Below are 9,842 nucleotides of genomic sequence, written 5' to 3' on the forward strand. Positions count from 1 at the left end.
CTCAAAATTCTCCAAGCCAGGCTTCAGCAATATGTGAACCGTGAACTTCCTGATGTTCAAGCTGGTTTTAGAAAAGGCAGAGGAACCAGAGATCAAATTGCCAACATCTGCTGGATCATGGAAAAAGCAAGAGAGTTCCAGAAAAACATCTATTTCTGCTTTATTGACTATGCCAAGGCCTTTGACTGTGTGGATCACAATAAACTGTGGGAAATTCTGAAAGAGATGGGAATACCAGACCACCCGATCTGCCTCTTGAGAAATTTGTATGCAGGTCAGGAAGCAACAGTTAGAACTGGACATGGAACAACAGACTGGTTCCAAATAGGAAAAGGAGTTTGTCAAGGCTGTATATTGTCACCCTGTTTATTTAACTTATATGCAGAGTACATCATGAGAAACGCTGGACTGGAAGAAACACAAGCTGGAATCAAGATTTTGGGGAGAAATATCAATCACCTCAGATATGCAGATGACACCACCCTTATGGCAGAAAGTGAAGAGGAACTCAAAAGCCTCTTGATGAAAGTGAAAGTGGAGAGTGAAAAAGTTGGCTTAAAGCTCAACATTCAGAAAATGAAGATCATGGCATCCGGTCCCATCACTTCATGGGAAATAGATGGGGAAGCAGTGGAAACAGTGTCAGACTTTATTTTTGGGGGCTCCAAAATCACTGCAGATGGTGACTGCAGCCATGAAATTAAAAGACGCTTACTCCTTGGAAGGAAAGTTATGACTAACCTAGATAGCATATTCAAAAGCAGAGACATTAATTTGCCAACAAAGGTTCGTCTAGTCAAGGCTATGGTTTTTCCAGTGGTCATGTATGGATGTGAGAGTTGGACTGAGAAGAAGGCTGAGAAACAAAGAATTGATGCTTTTGAACTGTGGTGTTGGAGAAGACTCTTGAGAGTCCCTTGGACTGCAAGGAGATCCAACTGGTCCATTCTAAAGGAGATCAGCCCTGGGATTTCTTTGGAAGAAATGATGCTAAAGCTGAAACTCCAGTACTGTGGCCACCTCATGCGAAGAGTTGACTCATTGGAAAAGACTCTGATGCTGGGAGGGATTGGGGGCAGGAGGAGAAGGGGACGACAGAGGATGAGATGGCTGGATGGCATCACTGACTCGATGGACGTGAGTCTGAGTGAACTCCGGGAGTTGGTGATGGACAGGGAGGCCTGGAGTGCTGCAATTCATGGGGTTGCAGAGTTGGACACAACTGTGTGACTGATCTGATCTGATCTGATATTATTTCTAAAAATTGTTACTATATTATCTATCAAAGACTGCTAAGAAATTTAATTCAGTCCTTGGCAAGTCAAACGTACAATATTGAAAGAATATTTTGAATTGATGATTTTTGAAATTAAGTTTTTTTAAAAAATTTCTGACATATATAATGCTCATCCCTCTATATGTATATTAAAGGCAAGTCGCTCAGTCGTGTTTGACTCTTTGCGACCCCATGGACTGTAGCCCACCAGGCTCCTCCATCCATGGGATTCTCCAGGCAAGAGTACTGGGGTGGGTTACCATTTCCTTCTCCACCATATGTATATTAGGAGTTCTTTATTTTGATCACTATCTCCCTGCCTATAATAGCAGCCTGCACTTTCCCTTCATAGCATTAACCATTGGTAATGAGTAAAGTACTAACATAATTTGAGATCTAACTCACTAACTAAAGAGGAATATCGCTAAAACCAGGAGTCATAGCTCTTCACTACTTTGTCCCTGAAATCTGGAAAGAAATTGAGCATGCAGTAGACCCTCAAGAAAAATTTTGAGAGGCAGAATGGGCCAGGGGTTGAGGAGACAGCTTTAGACTTAGACCTAGATTTGAATCTGGATATAACCCTACCCTCTGCATATTTGGGGAAAATTGTTAAGTTTCCTAATCAGTTCCTATTTAATAAAATGAAGAGAATAATTCTTATGCTGTAGAACTATTGTAAAGAGTAAAAGGAAACATGCGTCAAACACACAGGATTGTACTTGATACAATCAGTGTGTGTGTGTTAGTCTCTCAATCGTGTCTGACTCTTTGCGACCCCACGGACTGCAGTCTGTCAGGCTCCTCAGTCCATGGAATTCTCCAGGCAAGAGCACTGGAGTGGGTTGCCATTCCCTTCTCCAGGGGATCTTCCTGACCCAGGGATCGAACCCTGGTCTCCACATTGCAGGCCACTTCTTTACCCAAATGTTTCATACATAATTGCTGTCAATATCATGACTATTACGTAGTTAATACATGTAAAAGCAATTATTTAATGTAATGATGAGGACCAGGCTTTCAAAGGTATCATCCCCTCCCCACCACCCCCTGTACAACTCTATCCATATGCCTTTTTAAAATGTACATTCCGCTTCCTGGTCCCTTTTACTCTTCAGCAGAAAGAAGCACCAACATAATGTCAATGAAATACAATATTACTAAGTCTGTTTGTTTAAGACTACACCCCTGTTATCAATTAATATTTTGATGAACAGAATATACTGTTGCTTGTAGCAGTTCATGTCCTTTAGAAACATGAAAATGCTTTTCATAATATTGTATGCAAAATGTACTTATGTTTTAAAAGCCCAGTGATAATTCACTAAGGACAGCACTGTCTTCAGTAAAAAGTTGTCAGCTGATAGTTACATAGGAAAGCAAAGCACACAAATACTTGTCGTGTAAAGTGAAAATGTCCCTTCAGAAAGCCAATTAATTCAGCTCTTCCATTCTCTTTCGTTTCTTTTTTTTTTACAACCACTTGAGAGAGAAATATTATGTTCACAGAAGTTATGCTTTTTAGAAATTATTTAGGTTTATAAAAAGTTTATTCAAATACCAGAAGTCTAATAAAACACAAAATTCAGAGATTTCATTTTCCCCTTCATTTTCTTTCTAAAATTTGCATTTCTTTTTGCGCTTTATGCCCTCAACTATACCAATGATGATTCGAACATGTTCATCACCAAACTATTGGTGTGCCTGAGTATCTATAATTGTGCAATTCAAGTCCATTCCCATTGTTAAATACTGAGGAAGAAGGGGGAAAATAAAAGTCCAATATGATCTGTGTGAGGAAACATGATTCACAAGAAGTATGAGAAGAGTGTCAAAGATTTCAAAATTTCCATGTCAGTGTTAACAACTTTGACCATTTCATGCTTTTCAATTCTAGGGCTTTTTCATAGTGCTTTAAATCAGTTATATTGTTGTGGTTTCTTTTACTAAGAACCATCTCCTAAACAACCTTGGGACCTGTCAATAACAGTGCTCATGAGCTATGTTTCAAGTAGCTAATCTCTCTTTAGCCCTTTTGCAACATAGGAAACATGACTTCAGGTCTATGGGAAGGCTCTGCCCAACCAGAATGTGGTCTTTGTGACACTTATCTTACCATTGTAAATTAAGTACAATTTCTCTTTGTTTCTTTTTTAGGGGACTGGGGGCGGGGGTAGACAATTATGTTTCAGACATGGGAGCAGGTGCTCAAAATTCAGTGATAAACCAAGAAAGAGGAACAGTAATCCAAAGAGAAAGGTTAGCAAATAGTTACAAGCAAGGTCCTAAACTTCACAGGCTTTAAAAATAAACCTAGGCACATTTGTACCTTATATGGTATCCTTAAAAAAAAAAAAAACTAGAGAAAAGAAATCCTACTGGTCGATGGAGTTGTGAATCTATTTACATATTCTTCTACCTACCAAGTCTCATGCAAATTAATATGTGGTTACATTTAGATGGCACAGCTGCTCTGGGCCTCTTTCCTCACAGCATTTAATTGTGCATTTCAAAGGTTTCATAAGGAAACCTTGAAAGAAAAAAAGTAAATATTTTGAAAAGGAGTTACAATTTGTCAGCAGTAATCCTTCCCTGGGTAGGGAAAGAAAGGCAAATCCTAGTAAATCAGAGAATTGTGGCTTTCAAAAGTAATAGCATTACCCTGAAATTCAATCTGCTAGTATCATTTTTCCAAGCAATCCCTCTATACATTCAATTTTTTTGTCATTTATTACAGTAAGAAACAAAATGATTCAAAAGAGAATTGCTTGCAGTAAGCACAGAGATATTCTGAACAAAGAATTTGATATCAGGCACAAACATGGGGGAAAAATAACACTTTACTTATCTGGCATGCTTAGTCACCTTCTCATCAGAGAGCTTTGTGTATTTGACAGCAGAGGAAGAAGAAATCATGTTTATTGAATGTTAAAATGTGTGATAAGGTGCACTTGATATTTTAAAGAGATCTTATGCTCCTATACAGGAAGCCTGGAAAGAACTCATAAATGATCAGTTACATACAGCTTAATGATGGAAGGTGGACACAGGTCTTCTAGAGCTTTTTAAACTATCAGGAAACCACGTACTGGGGGCTGGCATAGGCTGATTTGTTTTACTGGTGCCATATAATCTCTGAGCACTCTGGGAGATGTTCTCTAGTGCTAAAAGATGGTGGTTGCATGTGTGATAACAGGATGCTAGTTAACTAGGAAATGAAGATCAAGGATCCACATTGCCACGGCCAGTGCACCCCATAATGAAACACAGCTGTATCACTCTTGGAAGATGAACAATCCCTCATGGATAGGAGGCAGATTTTCCCAGAGATCAGTTAAGGTTTTTAAATGATGGATGGAACCAATTTAAGAGTGGCAGACTTAGTCTCAAATAATAAAGCTTAAAATATTTAAAAGGAAGCAATGTTTTTATTCCTGATTTATTGGTTTCTTTATACCCTCTTCCTTGATTATTTGGGCACTTCTAAAGCAGAGTGTACACACCCTGGCACACAGTAGGAAAACAGTAAATGGTAGAAATTTTCACTTCTGTTACTGTTATGATTATTTTTCTTACTAGAAAGACGTGGCTTAAACACAATTAATTTTATGTTTTTTGTATAGAGATCTTAATTATAACTCTTCCTAACATTCATCCATTACACACTTTTATATTATCCTTAAGGACATGAATGGATTTTGAATCCTTTTTTCTATACTTACAACTTACAAGCAGCCATCCAATTATATTCAGAGGTAAAATTTATCATAACTTAGGAGAGGAATTTAACTGGAAGCTATCCCCCCAGTGTGGGCTTTTCAGGTGGCTCAATGGTAAAGATCCATCTGTCAATGCAGGAAATGGTGGTTCAATCCCTTGGTCGGGAAGATCCCCTGGAGAAGGAAATGGCAATCCACTCCAGTATTCTTCCCTGGGAAATCCTATGGACAGAGGAACCTGGTGGGCTACAGTCCATGGGGTAAGAAGAGTCACACATGACTTAGTGACTAAACAACAGCAACATTCCACCAGTATATAATGTCAGCATTTTCTTACCAGTAAATAGTTTCATCAAAATGTTATATTGCTTTAATTCTATGATGATGTAAGTTTTGATCACATCATTGCTTTAGTTTCAACTTTTTTCTCTTCTGAGAAAAACACGCTACTGAATGTACAGATTAATTATAAATAATACCTTGATTTTAGAAACATTCTAAGATAATAAATTGCTTCTTTTCCACTGAGGAAAATGATATAGTAACTTGTGAGCAGCAATGAAATGTATAGAACCTTACATACTTTTATGTTCTATTTATGTAACTTAAAATTATAGTACAAAAGAAAAATTAACATTAAGCCTAATTACATCTATTTTATTAATGACATCTCTCATCTTATTCAATCTCCAGTTGTCTCTTGGTCTGTTCAAGTTGCTGTACCAAAACATACCCTGGGTATCATAAACAATTAACATTTCTTCCTTAGAGATCTGGAGGCTGAAAGTCCAAAATCAGGATGCCAATATTGCTGGGTTCTTGGTCAAGGCCCTCTTTCTGATTTCCAAGGATGGTCTTCTCATTTACATTACAAAGAGAAAAGAAGAGCCAGTTCTCTTCCTCCTTTATAAGGACACTAATTTCACCATGGGGGCCCCACCCTCTTGACCTAATTACCTCCTATGTTCCACCTCCAATTACCATCACATTAGCACTTCAACATATGAATTTGTGTGTGGGGGGCGGGGTAGGGGTACAAAAATTTCATCCATAACATTCTGGTGAAATGCTGTGGATACTCCTTACTCCCTGAAAACCCATGTCTTTTTCACATGTAATATTCATTCCAACCTAATAGTCCTAAAATCTTAACTTTTTCCAGCATCAACCCTAAGTGTAAAGTCCATAGTCTTACTTCAGTATCATCTAAATCAGATATAGGTGAGACTGCAGGTACAGTTGATCTCAGGTAGAATTCTTCTCTAACTGTGAGCCTATGAAATCAAACAAATCATGTGCTCCCAAAACACACTGACAGGAACAGCTCAGGATAGAGATCCATTTCAAAAGGGAGACATAGGAAGGAAGAAAGGAAACAGGAAAGAAGGAATAAGAAAGACAGGCCCCAAGAAAGTTTAAAATTCCATGAGATATTATAGTTGGAAAAAATCCTCTTTGACTTGATGCTTTGCCTTCTAAACTCACTGGGGTGGCAATGCCCCCCTTACAGCTTGGAAGGATCCTGCTGCTCTCTTCCTGGTAGGAATGACGCCCTGATGGTTCTAAGTGACTCTTCCCCCACCACTACTGTTGCAGCCAGCTTGGCCTGTTGAAACCTAGGCTATGACCCTGACGATCTCTGGATCACCTTATAGGTCCTTCTTTTCTTTCCTTGAAGGATTGACAGCACATGTTCCAGCCTCCCTTCATCAGGTCCCACCAACCTCCCTTTCAGTTCATACCAGCCAGTTTCCTGCTGGAGTGGCTGATTAGTTCTGTGGTTCACACCCACATGAATATCCTTATCAAAAAGTCAGTCTTCCATACCTTGGGTCTTGTCTTCTGAACACACTTCCTCATTTTTTGGTAATGTGGACAGTCTGAGATCTTTAAGTTCTGTTTCCTTTCACTTAACAATTCTGTCTTCAATTTATTTCTCTCATACTGTATTTTGCTATAAGCAGTCAGGAGGAACAAAGCCATTCCTTCAACACTTTGCTTAGAAATCTTCCCACTTAATATCCAGTTTTATCACTCATGAGTCCTACGTTTTACATCAAATGTGACCTCTGCTTCTCCATAAGCATTTGTCTCAGGTTCTAAGGAAATCAACCCTGAATATTCATTGGAAGGATTGATGCTGAACCTGAAACTCCAATACATCGGCCACCTGATGCGAAGAACTGACTCCTTGGAAAAGACCTTGATGCTGGAAAATATTGCAGGAGAAGAAGGGGATGACAGAGGATGAGATGGTTGGATGGCATCACTGACTCAATGGACATGAATTTGAGCAAGCTCTGGGAGATGGTGAAGGACAGGGAAGCCTAGCGTGCTGCAGTCCATTGGGTCACAGAGTCAGACACACTGTGCAAATGAACAACAAAAGTAATACAAATGACAGGGCTGCGAACAGGGTTGGCTTCACGGGCAGGCAATCTGTTCAGTTGTTCAGGGTCCCATGCTCAGTAGGCCTCCAGGCTTAATATACCGCTCCAAAGTTGCCATTTTTAGATTCTTAATAGTTTTGTTTTTTTTTTTAACATGGATTCTGCATTTTCATTTTTCAATGGGTACACAGATGATTTAACTGGTTCTAGCTATGATAGGGGAATAATGGGAGGCTATGGAAGCCCAGAACAAAAGTCTAAATGGATTCTTTGAAAGGCAGAAGAGGTGGTATGGGAATATTTTTCATGAGGGAATAATGGGTAATCTGTTTATTGATATTGGGAGGACTGCACAGAGGAGCAGGTCCAGGTAGATGGAACAAGAAAAGGAACACAGGTAAGATATAACAGCTTAAAGAAGGTCCAAATGATCCAAGTACCAATGAAAATTTGAAAATTTCTTTTTTGTCTAGTTGTTTGTAACAAAAAGTAACAATAAAGACCCATACATGATTACAGCATTGCTCCAAAAAATGGCTGCAATTATGCTATTGGTGTTGGGTAAGTACTTTTGGCCATCTCATGCGAAGAGTTGACTCATTGGGAAAGACACTGATGCTGGGAGGGATTGGGGATAAGCCATCTCATCCTCTGTCATCCCCTTCTCCTCCTGCGCCCTCATACTTAGGAAAGTGTGTTATCAGCCAACTGACCCCAAATAATGAAGAAAATATGGAGGAAAATCTCACATTTACCCCTACTTGGGTAACTTGTGAATCTGCAAATCCCTCTCTAGTAGACATTCAATACTGATCATATACTGCGGCTTAAATATTTATTTCAAATCTATAAGAAAGGACAAGCAAAGTTATTACATGTTTCTTAACATTTTATTTAGCAATTTTAGTAAACTTTTGAGCTTTTCAGAGCATAAAGGGGTGGTTTATGTACGGTAATTTGAATGACTATTCCTGGGGCATCTAGTAGCACAGAAAAAAATTAAAAGAATGGAGCAATGGAAAGGCATTAAAGACACTTTTACAAATTTTAGTTGAAAAGTGCCTCTTTCAAGAAAAATAATAAACTCCCTACTATAAACTTTCTCCCTAATTCTACCCATTCTGCATTGATAAGAATTTAAGCACCAATGAGCAATGACATTTTTCTCCTTAAATGATTACTGAATATATGAAATTAAAAGTTTTCCCATGTTTCATTTCGATATTTCTTTTTGGAACCTTGTTCACACTATTAATTTCTGCGTGAAAATAAGGTTTATTGACTACTTGGTATGGCACAGCATACATATCTGATAAATGTCCCAAGAATAAATGGATAAAAGAGTGAATAAATGAGTAAAGGAATGAGCAGATATTTCAGCTCAGCCACAAGTGATAAACCATCTTGGATTCTAAAGGTCTCAATTATAATCTATAAAAAGTTTCTAAACTCTGCATTATTTGCTTAAAATTGCAGTTCCTCTGTAGATTTGGCCATCCTTTGTGGGCAGTTTTTATTCCAATCCCAAAGAGAGGCAGTGCCAAAGAATGCTCAAACTGCTGCACATTTGCACTCATCTCACACGCTAGCAAAGTAATGCTCAAAATTCTCCAAGCCAGACTTCAACAGTACATGAACAGTGAATTTCCAGATGTTCATGCTGGATCTAGAAAAGGCAGAGGAACCAGAGATCAAATTGCCAACATCCATTGGATCATAGAAAAAGCAAAAGAGTTCCAGAAAAACATCTACTTCTGCTTTATTGACTATGCCAAAGCCTTTGACTGTGTGGATCATAATAAACTGTGGAAAATTCTGAAAGAGATAGGAATACCAGACCACCTGACTTGCCTCTTGAGAAATCTGTATGCAGGTCAAGAAGCAACAGTTAGAACTGGACATGGAACAACAGACTGGTTCCAATAGGAAAAGGAGTACATCAAGGCTGTATATTGTCACCCTGCTTATTTAACTTATATTCAGAGTACATCATGAGAAATGCTGGACTGGATGAAGCGCAAGCTGGAATCAAATTTGCAGGGAGAAATATCAATCACCTCAGATATGCAGATGACACCACCCTTATGGCAGAAAGTGAAGAAGAACTAAAGAGCCTCTTGATGAAAGTGAAAGAGGAAAGTGAAAAAGTTGGCTTAAAACTCAACATTCAGAAAACTAAGATCATGGCATCTGGTCCCATCACTTCATGGGAAGTAGATGGGGAAACAATGGAAACAGTGGCAGACCTTTTTTGGGCTCCAAAATCACTGCAGATGGTGACTGCAGCCATGAAATTAAAAGATGCTTGCTCCTTGGAAGAAAAGTTATGACCAATCTAGATGGCATATTAAAAAACAGAGACATTACTTTGCCAACAAAAGTCCATCTAGTCAAAGCTATGGTTTTTCCAGTAGTCATGTATGAATGTGAGAGTTGGACTATAAAGAAAGCTGAGCA

General features: G+C 38.7%; 1 protein-coding gene across 1 annotated transcript in view; it reads right to left on the reverse strand.

Annotated features, from left to right (window-relative positions):
• The window catches only part of KCNIP4 (Kv channel interacting protein 4), a 1,324,407-nt gene that overhangs the window by 445,353 nt on the left and 869,212 nt on the right, over nt 1-9,842 (reverse strand). The gene's annotated exons all lie outside the window — the stretch shown is intronic.

This window comes from Bison bison, unplaced genomic scaffold (assembly GCF_000754665.1).
Source record: "Bison bison bison isolate TAMUID 2011002044 unplaced genomic scaffold, Bison_UMD1.0 scf7180017864464, whole genome shotgun sequence".
Lineage (NCBI taxonomy): Eukaryota > Metazoa > Chordata > Mammalia > Artiodactyla > Bovidae > Bison > Bison bison.